General features: G+C 42.0%; 1 pseudogene; it reads left to right on the top strand.

The window, feature by feature from the left end:
• The first annotated feature begins 11,075 nt into the window (after nucleotides 1-11,075).
• LOC112312144 (U2 spliceosomal RNA) lies at nucleotides 11,076-11,255 on the top strand (annotated as a pseudogene).
• The last annotated feature ends 4,469 nt before the right edge of the window (nucleotides 11,256-15,724 follow it).

The raw sequence follows: 15,724 nt of genomic DNA, 5'->3' as shown, positions 1-15,724 counted from the left end.
AATTCAGCTCGGTGAAGCCATTCTTTCTTCTTTCTCTGCCTGGCTCTGTAGGGACATAAGGGCTTAGCAAATGCGCCAGCTGCATTAGGATGACATGGAACATGGGAATCCATGACAGATTTTTAAAAAATTATTATTAAATAATTAAAAGAATATATGCTAATTTAAAAGAATATATGCACCTCTATGCTCATTGCAGCATTGTGTACAATCTCCAAGGTTTGGAAGCAGCCCAAGTGTCCATCAGTAGATGAGTGGAGAAGAAGCTGTGATACATTTACACAACAGAATACTACTTATCTGTAAAAAGGAAGGAAATCGTACTCTTTGCAACAACATGAATGGACCTAGAGAGCATTGTGCTAAGTGAATTCAGCCAGTCAGAGAAACAAAAGTACCATGTGATTTCACTCATATGTGGAATCTAATAAACAAAATAAACAAATAACAAAAAATAAAAGCACACTGACAGCTGTCAGAGAGGAGGGAGTTTGGGGGGCTGGGTGAAAAAGGTGAAAGGATTAAGCAAAACACACACACGCAAACTCATAGATACAGACAATGGTAGGCTGATTACCAGAAACAGTGGGGGGAGGTAAAAGAGGGCAGAGGGGGGATAAAGGGTGATGGAAAAAGGTTTGATGTGGGGGTAGTGAACACACAATACAATACATGGATGATGTATTATAGAACTGAACACCTGAAACTGATATAAATTTATTTAAAATGTCACCCCAATAAATTCAACAAAAAAATTATTGTTGACCTGGGTAAAAATTGAATGGGGAATAAAAGATTCTAAATGGCTCTTGCTCCCAATTAATCTTCTCTTGTGCTATGATCACCAAGTAATTGCAGGTCTCTTTGCTGGAACATTGTTTCTCTGCTGACGGGTCTGCTTGGGCGCCTTCAGGGAGGAGGGGTGGTGGTTTCAAGGGTAAAAGGATTGTGTTTAAAAAGATCATCCTTAGAAAAAAAGAAGAAATCCCATCACACTTGTTTTGTTAAGGCAATTTTAGCTTTTGAAAAGATCCATATTTTCCTTTGTTTTCTTTTGAACTAAAAGGGAAGACCCAGTGAAATTTTACTCTTTATCAGTTTTACTCTTTATTTTCATTTTCCTTGATTGTCGTACTTTATCCCAATACTCTGTCTCCCAAGACTAGCAGAATGGTCACCTTCCAAATTTCCAGCTCTCCTCCTGAATTTTCAGCAGTAAAGATGCTGATTACTGGTTTGTAGTTTGTGGTAAGCACCCTAACCTTTCAAAGAATGCAATAATCACAAATGAATTATATAACCCAAGATCTCACTTCTTCTCCATTTAATGAAAACTGAAATGGGTGGAGTTAGGTTATATTTTTTCTAAATAAATTACCTTTTCTTGGCCATTGGGCAAGAGGGGTCCTTTCCCATCCCCATGTGGAATGGTTGCTGAAAAGTTAATGGGATCCAAGACTGAATTAGTGAGCAAGTTATCCAGTTCAAAGTCCCATTGTAATTTGTGATAGTGACTTGGAGTTCAGGCTTGGGAGCCACACTGTTTGAAAATTACCTATAAACTAGCATTAATCAAGGAGGACAATTAAGGTGGTAAGGTGGCTGAAACCTACGAGGTCTGTCTAGAAGGTACCTAGCCATGTAATGTATGAGACATTTATTGAAGAAGAAACAAGATACAAGAAACACTGAACATAGGACAATGACACCTCTGTCCCCTTCAAAGTAGGCACCTTGGGACCTCACACAGTTCACCTAGTCGCCATCAGCTGCCCCGTCATATTTCCCTGAATCTCATCGATAGTCTGACATCTCTTCCCTTTCAAGGGTGATTTTAGTTTGGGAAAAAGCCAGAAGTCACAGAGCACCAAATCTGGGCTGTAGTGGGGTTGAGTCACCTGGGTGATCTGGTGTTTTTCAAAAAAACTGCACGAGACATGACCCATGAGTGGGCATGTCGTGGTGATGAAGCTGCCAGTCACCAGTTGCCCATAGCTGTGGACTTCTGAATCATCCAAATAGTTTGTGTGGAGGAATGTGCAAGCTTAATGCAAAATTTGATGCAGATTTGTTGCTCTACTTGCTCAGTCATTTTCAATGTGATGGCCACACAGTACACACGCTCACTCGACGGCACCTACCACTCCAACTGACTAGTACAGTGAAGCCATCATTGTCCACGAATGCACATTCCAGTCCACTGGCCTTGCCCTCCAGGTTATACCAATGTTGTGCAAACCATTCTCATTATATTATCAGTGGCTGGACTTTTCCCTGACAGACCGTACGTTATATAAGGACTCCTGAAGTAACAGGTTAGGAAAGAGAAGTGTCTGGAGTAGGAAATGGGGGAGGCCAATGGAAGACAGTGCTTATCGCAGTGTGGAATTCTTCTTTTAATTTAGAACATAGGACATTAGATGTGACAGTAATTAGAAGAATCCTTTATTTAGTACTTATGCTTAGTGCTTTATGTATTTTTTGGTTTACTCTAATCATTAGAACAACTTCAGAGGTAGGCATAATTATCTCTGTTTAACAGGTGAGAAAACTGAGGCTCAGAGACGTTCGGAATCTAACCAAGGTCAGGCAGTGAACAAAGGCCAGAGCAGAATTCAAACTTAGGTGTCTCTGCCTCTAAAGGCAATATCCTAAACACAGCACACATATGTCTCAAAAAGAAGAAATGGTGAGCAAATAGCTGCTTGGTTGGGCAGAAAAACAAACATCCTTTGTTTTATGCACGGCTGTGTCTTTATACCTTCCCATTTGATACAGTGAGAGACTGCATTACCTCTTATTTCTATGCATTAGCAAGGTGAGTGCATCCCACTCATCTCAATTTACATAGCAAATGCTGTGGCGTGGGTTCAATGGAAAATTTTCTCCCTTGTGTTCCAATCTATTGGTGATGTGACAAGGACAGAATTGTCAGAGCGGCTCCTAATTAAATAGTTCAGAGCTTCATTAGGAAGCTGTGGCTGGATGCAGGACTCACCAGGCGAGTGTTGACATCACTGTTGACACTAATTGGTCCCTTGGCTGGCAGCCTCAGCACAACAGAGGGACTAGACACCGAGGGGAGGGCAGGGCCACGAGACTTGCTGAAACTACTTACGAGGCAGACTCAGAGACCATAACTATGGATTAGGAATGCGATTCCCATAGGTACTAGGATTGAACTTGTCACTTTGGCTTCTCTCCTTCAAAGTCAGTGGCTTTCTAGTACCAGGGCCCTCCTATTGTAGTTTCTTCAGATACTGAAGAAACATAATATAGTACAAAGTTTCAGGTGTCTGTTGTAGAAGCAGGACTAACCTATTTACTTAATCTTCCTCCTTTTGACATATGAAAAGTATCCTGGAGACCAGGCCATGAGACTTCCTGTAGGATAGGAAACAAAAATGAACTGTTGCCCTTGTGCCTTATTAACCAGAGCAGGTAGAAAGACACGAGTACCTACCTATCCGTTCAGTCCCAGCTTCTGTGGCAGAAGTTCTGTGTTGGATTCTCACTGTATTGCAGGGTCTTCCTGACTCGGGGACTCAGTGATTCAGAGACTCAGGGACTCAGGGTTGACACTTTATGTCATGCCCAGGATCATGCTAGTCACCCTAAAACTAGAAAATTCTAACACAAATTGCAGATCTTTAAAATTGATTCAGAAATCTGTTAAATATCAAGATTCTGGGTCTATCACTGATTGGTCTTTATACTTTGCTCCCTGTGATTCTGCGTGGAAAAAATGATATTTTGATTTCACAAGGAACAGTTACTATTTTCTCAATTTTATAGTCAACGAAACCTAGTGAACAGAAGGACCTATACAATGTCTTACATTTGGTAAGAGGCACAGCGATGACATGTGTCTCTTCTTTTGGTCCTAAATACAATATTTTCTGTTCTATGACTTCCTTTATAACCTTTTCTTCTCCTTCCCCCTTGTTGTCCCGTAGACATCACCATGGTAGACAGTATCCATGTTTAGCATTCCCTTGTTACCAAATAATTCTGCTCAAGTTTTCTTATTGTGCTTTATATATCTGATATCAACACACATACCCTAAAAAATCACAAGTGATTAAAACAATTGAACAGTGGTTGAACTTATCCCCAGACATCACACCATTTGACTTCTTGCAGAGAGAATTCAAGAAGCTTGTGTTTGTTCCACCTTCCCCGTGATGCTGAGTAAATGAAGGAAGGCACTGTGGCTGCCGTTCTGACCATCAACCTACAAAGGGTCTGGAATGGATTCAGCTTCAGGACTGAGGTGGGTCCTATGACATGGGGGTGCATTCCGAGCATATGTAGGATTAGATATATATATATATACTGGGACAGTTCCTTTACAAACCATTCATCTATAACCCAGTTCGGAGTAATGCATTTTTAAAAGTGTTTACTTCTTTTTAAGTCACCTTGTACATCTTTCACTCATACCTGCCTCCCAACCCCAGTAGAATTCCAATAAAGGAGAGGAAACATGTTGGTTTTTTATTTTTACATTATTTTGGATTTATTATTTTTATATTACCAATACTTGAAACAATACTTTAAAAAATATTTTATTTATTTCCTTTTTTTAGAGAGAGACAGAAATGGAGGGAGAAAGAAAGGGAGAGAAATATCGATGTGTGAGAGATACATAGATAGTTGCCTCTCACAGGCCCCCAACTGAGGACCTGGCCTACAACCCAGGCATGTGCCCTGACTGGGAATTGAACTCGTGACCTTTCAGTTCACAGGCTGGCACTCAATCCACTGAGCCACACCAGCCAGGGCTGAAGCAATACTTTAAATGTTTAGAATCATAAACAGTAGTAAAAACTTTTTTTATTGTATATAGCTCTTTCTTCTGTGAACTTAATAAGTTGTTATATTTTTGAGGATGTCATTGTGACTCTTCCTAAATCTGGTCTGGGTTATTCAAATTCTGAAATGCCATGCATTCTGGCTTCCCAACCAGCTCTGGGCAGCCTAACCCCATTTCCCTGAGTACTGTTTTATGGCAGGACTGTCTCGTCTTATAGCCACTGGGCAGCTGGCCTTGTCATGGTTCCTTCTGAAACTCTCCTATTGGTTGAGTGGAGACTCTTCCTCCCAGTGGCTTAGCTCAGGGTGTGGTCTCATCTCTGGGGGCTGCCTCGGGACATGCTTCCTCTGCTTTGTACTTGGCTGGCTGAGTAAATGAGCACCAGTGGTGAGATTTCTCTATGTTCTGACTGACAGAAGCAGCGTCAAGTGGCTTTGCTTTCAGAAGGAAAAGGATTCACTCAATGAGCTCATTGACATTTTAATAACTTGTCAGCCAGGTACCTGGAGCTTCTGAACTATAGATTCTCCACATTGTATTCTCAAGGAACGCCATCTTGGAGTCTCAGGCTAAAGTAACTAGATTCTCTAAAGGGGATGTTTGTTCTTCCTATTTGGGGGGAAGGGCAGCAACTTTGACTTCCAGGAGTGCCATCTTGGGTAGGCAAGGATATCGTTCCCTGGCCTCCCTGGGACCCACTGTCCAGCACCGTGGGCTGAGAAATTGCTCTGAGCTTCTGCTTTCAATGCAGATGCAGATGGGCTGTCATAAATGAGACTCTATAGCTCAGGAAAACAAAATACTTTCTGTTTTAAACAGAAAGATAACATGCTTTATTATATGAATAGCAATTAATTGTTCTTGAGATCTCTTTTTAGCCTCAAACAATAGTTATTTTTTAAAAGTTCTTTTTATTTATTCATCTGAGATATTTATATATATTTCTATTATTTAATAATAATAACAAAAATCCACAGAGCCCTTACTTTGTGTCCGGACTGTGTTATGAATCTTACAAGATGTATATTATATGAGTCTCTCAAAGCGAAGAAGGTATTATTACCAACCTCATTAATAAGTTAGGAAAGAGAATCTTAGGAGGTTAAGGAAGATTAAGGGCGAAGAGCTGAAAATGTTATGGGGAATACTAAGAGACAATTATTGCCTTGGAAGTCTAGAATATCAGAATGAGAAGGAACAGGAGAGTTATCTTCTCTACAACCATCTCATTTTATAGAACAGCCCTGAGAGATTTAATCGCTGGCCTAGGGGCCCACAGTTATTAGAGGCAGGGGCTGGACAGAATCAGCAACTCCTGCATCTCATCCCAGTGTGCTTTCCACCCTCTGCTGCCTTTCTCCAAGAGTTGAGAATATTGTGGTGATACCACCTCTTTCCTCTAACCCCCAACATGGTAACAGTGAAAGTGGGAATTGCTTAATATAGAAATGAGGGGTGCAGATGAAAAGTTCCATCAGTGCTGAGAGAGGAGATCTTTGGGGGATGATGATATTCCAGGCAGACTTACTAGAGAAGGGGGCCCTTTCGCTCACGGACCAAAGCAGGTAGAAGATCTGAATATTCAGGGAGAGAAGAGAACAGGTATTGGGAGGACCAGTCTGAAAAAAAAAAAGCTTTGAGTTTCGGGCAGGCATAAAGAGGAGATCTGCCTGATTGGCAGGGGAGTCTTATAAGGGTGTATTGGGGGACAGGGGCGGCAGGTTATTCTGAGCTTTGTAGGCCAGTGTGGTACCAGGGTCAGATGAAGGCAGAGAGAGTAATTCTGAAAACAATTGAGATATAAAATGATGAGGTGCTTGGCCAGAGTGGTGGCCATGGGAGGATGGAGAGAGGACCTTTTCACTTGGTGACAAGGCATTTCAGGGTGAAATGCGCATTTGAGTAAAGAGGCAGATGTTGAGGGGAGAAGGGTGAGGTGGGAATGAGGAGCTGTCCTTGGGGAGCAGGGAAGATGCAGTTCAACTTTGGGGTCAGAGCCATGGGCAAGGCCACAGGCCCGAATGCGGTTGGTTTGCACTCTATCGATTTTCCTGAGCAGACTATTTTCACTTCATCGATTTTCTCAGCTTATTGACCTGTGTTTTGCAGTTGCTTAGAGGTCACTTTGTTCCCTTTTGATTCATTTTTGGCCTCTTGCTACTTCCTCTTATTAGTATGTGCTCTAATCACGACTGCCAGCTATTGGCCAACTATGACGTGGCCCCCACTGATGGTTTTATCATTTGGAGAGAAGTCGAGGGTATGATCAAGAAGCTGAACTTAGAGTTTGGACTTCAATCAGCCATCCTGGGAAAGGTGTCCCTATGGATAGCTTAGAGAGACTGGGATCACAGGAGGGTGACACTGTCTACATGTGCAAAGTCCTTGGTGGACCATAAGGGGGCAGGTGGGATAGTGAGTAGAGTTGCCCACTCACACTGCTTTCTCACTCCCACAGTTACAGCCAAGCCAAGTGTGTTGAAAACAGCTGTGAAGTGGACCCGGACAAAGTCACTTCATTATCCTGGGCTCAGTTTTGTCCTCTGTAAAGTGCAAAGTTAGTATTGATACATGATTCCCGTATGTGGCTCCTCCTGCTTGTTCAAATCCTATCATCCCTGCCCTCCTCGTTCACATTCGGTGGTTCTAGCGTGGAGCCCCGGAGTCTGTATGTTTGATACTCTGGGTGATTCTAACAAACTGGTGTTTGTGGATCTCTAGTCTGTGTGCCTCCAGGATCCTTCTAGTTTTATTGTCTTTTTCCTTTGGGTTCAAGAGGTCTTTAGGATGCACTCTCTCCCCTTTAAGGGAGAACCTCCTAATTGCTCACTCTTCCTATAAAAGGCACTTTTCCCTAATGTAAAACCTGCTTTTTTCCATTAATAGAAATGTAATATACTATATCACCCATCCCAGTACTATATACATTTTAAGTCATATTTCTTTTGTGGAATGAGTGTTTCTAGTTAAAGAATTCCAAGCACCAACAATCAGGCAGAGGAAGGAAGCCCAGAGGTTTGGAGTGGGGCAGGCGCTTCCCGTGAGGGAGTCTGTGTGAGGGTGGCCCTGTGTTTTGGCTCCATTTTATTCTCCCTGACCTTGCCAAAGAGGAGACAGGAAACCACGGCAGATTTAATTTCTTCCTACCTATAGATTTTATGTCCCTTGACAGGTTCCAAATTTAAATAGATGGTCTCTAAACAACACGTGTATTTTAGCCTTATGGAGCACTTGCCCAGAGAATTTCTTCCCTAGGAATGATCATAATGGATGAAAATGGTGGGAACTATTGAGCACTTGCTGTGGTCTGGACGCCCTGTGCTAAGTACTTTCACACATCATCTTCATTTAATTCTCACAAAGCCATCTCAGATAGGTACAGTCCTTATCTCCACTTAACAGATGAGCAAATGAAGTTTGGAGAGTTTAAGTAATATACCCATAACCACATAGCTGGTGAACAGAGGAACAAGAATTGGGCCTGTCTTCCAGGTCTTTGAGGCCTGAGGGCTGAGTCATCGCGCTGTATTGCTTGCCCTGTGTGACCTGATGGAAGACAGGGAGGAACAAGGGCCTGCATGAGCAGCAGGAAGCCCTGCATTTGGATTCCCATTATTCCACAGCCTTTCTATGTATATACATCTCAAGTCATAGCAAAGCCTCGGTATTTCCTGATGGTTGGGAAAGACTGTGACAACCTGAATTGTTTTTTTTGCTGTGTGTGTTAACTTTAGAATGAAGTATAAAGCTTTCACTTGACTTAAGCATGGGCAACATGCTTTTAAACCAGCATGGGCAACACCTGCTTTTAAACCAGCGTAGTCCAAAAGCCCACTGAGCTTCCTAACCTGGTGTTCTGAGATTTCTAGTTAAACTTTGTCTGGGATCCTTCCATTACTATGTTTAGTTTAATTCTGTTATGGTTAGGGAACATGCTTTGTATGATTTCTATTCCTTTAAATGTGTTAAGGTGAGTTTACCGGTCCAGAACATGGCCTGCCTGCTGAATAGCCTATATTCATTCCGAAAAGAATGTTTTCTACTTTTGTTAGGTGAAGTATCTTATCAGTTAGTTTTAGTTGGTTGATAGTGCTGTTTCTTACTGATTTTCTATCTTTTTGTTCTATTAATTACTGATAGAGGAGTGAAGCATCCAAGTGTAATTATAGATTTGTCAATTTTTCCTTTAGTTTGACTATTTTTTTGCTTATAATTGGTCTTGCTTTTTTAATATAATTAGACAACCTCTGCATTTTAATTGATGAGTTTAGAACATTGATAATTAGTGTTGCTATTGATATGGTTGCTTTACAATCTACCATCTAGATAGTTGTTTTCTATTTTTTCCATTTGTTTTAGAAGTTTTCCCAACTTTTTAACCTTTAGATTAATCAAAAAATGTATGATTCCATTTTATCGACACCATTGGCTTATTATTTACACCTTTCCTTTTAAATTTGTTTGTGATTGCCAGTAGGTTTGCACTGTAAAAGTTGTCGTTAATCAGAGTACATTTTCAAATAATATTATACCTCTCTGTGTGTGATGTCAGGACCCTCTAAGAGTCTAGTCTCAATTCTTCCCTTTCATCCTTTGTACTGTTGTTATATTTTTATTTACATAGGATAGAAACATAATACATGGCTACTATTTTTACTTTAAACAACCCGCTATTTTTAGTCATTAAAATAAGAAAAAAAAATTTTTACCCTTTTTCCATTTTAATGTTTGTCATTTCTTTGTGTGGATCTGTTACAGAGCAAGCAGGGGGTGGTTCATGATAAATTATTACAGAAAGGATCCCCCCTTTCTGTCTCTGGAGGTTCCCCCTCCCACACACACCTGCTAGGTTCGAAATTCCCGCTGCCAGAGGAAAGACGTCTCTCAATGCCAGAGACTGGTGAAAAGGAAAGAAATTATTTATTTAAAAGTTACACAGACTTAGAGTAATGACTTAATGTCTTCAATAAGATATTAAAGTTCTTTAGAATACCCACAGATGCACAGTCCTTCCCTCTCCCTGTGCCCAGTCCGGGGTACCGTGTCTCAGGAAAAGAAGTAGAAGTCCATGATTCAGGCTCCCGGTACCATCAGCTGTGTGGCTGCTGCAATCTCCAGTTAATCCAAAGCCATGTGGCACCTTCTCATGACCCACCAGCAAGAGTCCTTTCTCCTCTTTTCTTCCTGGCAAAGTCTCTCCTGCTGCCTAAGCCACGTGGCAAAAAGAAGCACCCCAAAACCACATGGTCCTCTCCTATTCACTCCTTCAGAACCACGCGGTCCTCCTCCTCTATGGCTGCTGCACCCAGGTTTAAATCCCAGCACCCATCTTCCTTTGCAGCCCCATTTCCGACTCCTCCTACAATCAGTTACACCTGCCAGCATCCCCGTATTCTTCCAGCTTTACTGGGCTGCCATAGTAAGTCTGGGCAGGTGTGGCCCCATGGCGTGGAGCCAATCATCACCAAGCTCTCACGCAGGCCCTGTAACCAGGGGGAGTTGCTTCCCAGTCCCATCTTGGGTGGAATTCGCTCCCATCCCCCTGGCTCAAAGTATGTTCACAGCTATTTAACATATCCATGAAACCAGTTAAAGGTTATTGATATGTTAAATGACCGTGCCAGGGGTTAGCTGCAAAGCTGTTGCTACCCAAAACAGCTCTGAATGGCCCTGCTCCATGTGTCCCATCCCCCTGGCTCAGGCTTGTGGGGGTGAGGACATCCTATATATGTTTTTCTAATGTTTCCTGGACACCTTGAGTTCTGGACCCCATTACAAATCCCTTCTTGGGGCCCTCCTCTTGGCTGCACCCTTCTTCAGATCTAAGTTTCTCTCCGGCAGAGTATTGTTTTTGCTTGAGAATTTCCCTTCAATATTTATTATCCTGTAGGTCTGCTGGCAATGCATTCTTTGGGTTTTTGTTTGATTGAGAAAGTATGTCTACTTCATTTTTGAAAGATATTTTTCCTGCTTATCCAATTCTGGTTAACCCTTTTTCTTTTTAGCACTTTAAATATGTCCCTCCTTTGTCTTCAGGTTTGCTTGGCTCCTGACAAGAAGTCTCCTGTAATTCTTATCTTTGTTTCATTGTATGTAATGTATCTTTTTTCCCCTGGCTCTCTTAAAGATTTGAAAAGTTATGTTGTGTTTTCAGCATTTTTAATAATATGCCTAGTTTGGGGGGGAATTTGTACCTTGATAATATTGTTTTCTTCTTTTTTCCCTATGCCTTGACATTTTTTAAAAAGCTGGACATTGTATTGCTTCTCAGCCCTTAGGCTAAGATCAAGTGTAGTATCTGTTCTTATCAGTTTAAAAAGCTGGACACTTTGTATAGCGTAGTAGAGACTGTACATATTTTTGTTTCATGGTTAGCCTCAGTGCATCGCAGGCTTAACATTTCTCTGGCTTTGCCTGTGTTTAGGGTGGGGGCTGTTTCGTCAGGTTTTTCATAATGTCTTCTCCATTCTCAGGTTTCAGTAGTCTCTTTGAGTTGTGCCTCCACGCTAACTCAGCAGCAATATTTGATTATTTGCTCCTCACTGCTTGTTAGCCTGGCCATGGGAAGTGGTGGAGAGTGGAGAGGTGTTCTCTGTCATCCTAAATATTTAGGGATTGTCAGGCAGGTGCTCTGCCCCTGGGTGCTCTCAGTGCCTCTGCTCCCTCCCAGAGGAGGTTCTGGCTCAGAAGGCATTACCGCCCCACCCCCAGGAGCAGAGGGTTCTTGCCTATATTCTTTTCTCAGCCACGGTGAGTTTTCTTCCGCGCTCTAAGGCAACCGTGTGTGTTGTTCTTCTTCCATTTTAAAGCTTTTGTTCAGTTGGGGAGACAGAGCAGCAGGGTCTGGGTCTGGTTTCTTGTGTTTCCTGCAGCAGCTGCTGTTTTCTTCCTCTAATACTGTCGCATGAGGGATGGTTTCTCAGGACTCTTGCCGGAATTTTTTAAGTGTCCAGTTAGGTCCATAAAGAAGAGAATGCAAGTGGGTTTCTTGTATACTCACTGGCCCCCAGGGGTTCTAAACACTCTCACTAGCTCATACTAGGCCTTTACCAATTTGTTAACAACTTTAGCCGAATCCTTCAATGTCCAGTAATATCCATCCTAGGTAAGCAAGAGTTTGTGACTTCTCATCTCTCCTCGCGAGCACCTGTCTTTCCTTAGGTTTTGGGTTAGTTGGTTGTCTTGTTACTTCAACTCTTTGATGGTTTCAGCAAAATTTGGGATGTGCTATTTGGCCATTTAAAATATTTAACTGTTGAGTGATGTTCTTTCCAGATTTCTCTCTCTCAAGTGGAAACTGGGTGTCTCGCCATGTGCTTATAAGCCTCCCTGCTCTTGCACATGTTTGCTGTGCCTGCAGTTCCCTCCCCTTTCCTCTGCCTGGCCTCCTCCTACTTGTCTCGGTGACCTCATGTTCTCATCTTCTCAGAGGACAGGGGCAGGCTTACACAATAACTGCACCATCAAATTCCTGTCATAGACAGAAATCACGATTTATTATCAGAAGTTCTAGAACTTGGGTCTAGAACTTTTATTGTTGGCAAATCCTTGGTCATATTTGAGACTTGGCTTCCTTATTTCTAAAGTAGGAATGCCAATTTCTGCCCCACTTCCTTTGCCAGGTAAAACAATGTGTAGCAGTCTCTGACACACTTTTAGAGTTCAGTTCCAGCCCATCAACCCAGAAACAGGCCCGTCCTGAAGACCTCACTCTTCCAACAACTTAAGAAGCTAGAGGCCCAGGGGACACTAGCTTGGTCTTGAGTCAGTGGAACCACAGGGGGATGAGTCCTGCCCTCAGCCAGCAGCCAGGAAGTAGAAAATGTTAAAGCAAAAGGCTTGCCTGATTCTAGAAACCCCACATTTTCTTTTTTTTATTTACGAAGTTTGTTGCCAAATACTAAGGAAAATAAATTGATTTCCATCTTTGCTGATGTGTTAAAATTGCTACAACACCTCATATTACCAAACAAATTTTACTGTATAAATTGGAACATAATTGGTACTTCAGGCAGGTCACAAATCTCCTTTGGCAGGAGCATATCACTCACAGTACACTGATTAGAAAAATTAGTTAATTCGAGACAAATACTGCATTATCTGATTCCTGGCACAAATGCCTCCAAATCCTCCATGTGTTACTGATACTGAGCTAAAGGATAGCTATCCATCAGGTCAGTTTATTCTCCGCAGACTTGATTTAGATGGTACTTATGCTTGTGCATCCACCAAGGAGACATAGATCTCATTTGTTAAATCTGCCAGGCAGGGACCTAAATAATGGGATTTAGTAATATTGCACTAATCTGTTGCTTTTATTTACTACTCCCTGTCTTACTGGTATAAATCTTCCCATGGAGAACGTCTCCTAATTCATTCAGTTAGACTCCTCTTGCAGAGCAGGGTGGCTCGTTGTAAGGTATATCCTCATGAGAAGTAGCATTTTTGAGTACTTCTGTGCCTTGGACAATGTTGGTTTTCCACCCAGATCACCCTGAATATCTGTAATGATTGTGAGTGTATGTGTGTTACAATGATTGTGAGAGAGGTAAGTGCAACAAAAAGGGCTTTGGTGTTTTTTCACTTCCAACAGCCAGCATCTGCAGCTTACCTCCCCTCCCTCCCGCCCCGGACTGCCTCTCAGGCTCCTCCCTTAGGCTACTAGGGCCTGCTTGGCCACAAGGAGTGCCTTGGCATTTACATCCCCTAGGAACACCCCTTATCCAATGACTGATGGGTTTAGGGGCATGAAAGCCTAGTTTCCTTGATGCAGGGTAATTTACACTCTAGAGTTCTCCCACAGCATCAGACAGAAGCTACTCTCTACAAACTTGACTCCAAATTGCACCTGCACTCAGCTTCTTCCCCTTCTGTGCCTGTGTTCCCCACACCCTTAATCCTGGGAGCACTTCCCGAATAAATTATGTGTACGTGAGTCCTCATCTCAGGGCCAGCTTCTGGGGGATTGGATCTCAGACACTCAGAGGGTGCTAGGTATAGGGTAGGTGCTTCAAGTTCACCATCTCTTTTAAATCCTCACAATAAACCCTATGAGTTAAGTATTACCACTCCCATTTTAGATATGAGGATATGAAACTCAAAGAGAGTTAAGGGACTTGGCCACCAGTGTTCCAGTTAGTGCTGCATTAGAAAAACCACCCCCAAACTTAGTGGCCTGAAGCAATAATTTATTTTGCACATGAACCTGAACATGAATTTGGGCAAGACTTGGTGGAACCAGCTCATTCAACTATATGCAGAGCCAGCTGGGGCAGCTCCACTGGGTCTGGGTCATTCTTTTCCAGCAGGGCTCACTCACACAGCTGGCAAGGATGCTAAATTGTGGCCTCTCTCTACAATGTGGCCCCTCTGTGGGATGGCTTGGATTTCCCCACAGCATGGTGGCTGGGCTCTAAGATCAAGCATCTTAAGAAACAGAAAGGATTATGCAAGCCTCTAAAGCCTGGACCTGGAAACTGGCATAGCCTCATCTCTACTGTATTGTATAGATCAAGCAGTCACAGAATCCAAAATGTATGTATATGTATGTATATATGCATGTGCATATGCAAATGTATACCTATATCATCTATATATAATATCTATACCTAGCTATATATTTCTACCTGTTGATGGGAAGTTTGGGACCATAGTTTTAAACTGCCATTCTAGTAAGCTAGTGTGAGGTTAAGACAGGATTAAAATCCAGGCCCGAGTAAGTCTACAGTCTATCCTTTTGCTTCTCAATGTCCTTAGGGTACCTCATTGTTTTCTTCTTATTGGCTGAGCTCTTCTTTGGGGTGATGCTCTGCCTTTCATAGAACATACATCTTGAAGAAGTCATGTGGCATCTTTTAAAATGGATAATCTATGTTGATGCATAAGATCTAATAAGCTGTCCCTCATCTGTGGCTAGAAGAGAAGATAAATACATTTTAAATTGAAAATTGTAACCCACTTTGAAATGTAAAAAGTATTTAATAGTAAAGATTTGCCTTGTTAATTTGTATTGAGTAATCAATAATTGGAGATGGATTAATTGTAGTTGGTAGCAGAAAGGGATGTGTTAATAGAACATGTTTGCATCCTCAGGACAGACAAAGACGTCATGGGGCTGGCTTATACCAGGGATCAATAAATGATAAGTAAATACATGGAAAAAGAAGCAGGAGGTCTTGGATGAATCAAAGGCACACAGCTGGATGCTGACAGTCATTTGTGGAGAGAGGAAAAATGGAATTTTTGAGCAGTATTATACTTGGGGTCGATATAAGGGCCCAGTCCCTGAGTCTGGGGTGCCAGGCAGGTGTTGGGTGTCTGACAAGCAGGTAAAGCTGACAAGCTGATAGTCAGAAAGGGACTAGAGATTGCGTTGGTTTGGTACTGGGCCACTAAGCATTGGCCTTTATTAAGGCTTCTTGAATTCACCAAGTCCAGGAACAGCACTGGTGTTGGAGCCTAAGGTCCGGCTGAACCTACAGATGAGAGCTTGCAAAGGGCAGCTGGCAGGATAGGGATGGCAAAGGGGCCTGTGAAGGTCATTATCTCGGGGCTCTCTACGGAGAGCAGTTCTGAATGACACCCAGAGACTGAGACGGACTTTGGGCATCAGACTCAGAACAGACCTTGTTTTTTAAAAATAGCTCCATGACTTTTGCTGTGTGATCTTAAGCAAGTTTTTATATTAAACTTCTCACCCATAGTTTAACAATCAGTAAAATGGGGGCAATAATAGCTGTTTTACAATGCTGTTGAAAATATTACCAGAAATGCATTAAAGTTCTTGATATGTTGCAAGAAATATATATATACATATATATATAAATACATAATCTCCCCAAACTGGAATTTATTTATTAAAAATTGTGTATTTACTCTTACATGTTAAATTTCAGTCACCTTCAAAGT

This window comes from Desmodus rotundus, chromosome 7 (assembly GCF_022682495.2).
Source record: "Desmodus rotundus isolate HL8 chromosome 7, HLdesRot8A.1, whole genome shotgun sequence".
Taxonomy (NCBI): domain Eukaryota; kingdom Metazoa; phylum Chordata; class Mammalia; order Chiroptera; family Phyllostomidae; genus Desmodus; species Desmodus rotundus.
The sequence above is the reverse complement of the archived record's forward strand: the minus strand, read 5'-3'. Positions and strand labels throughout refer to the sequence as shown.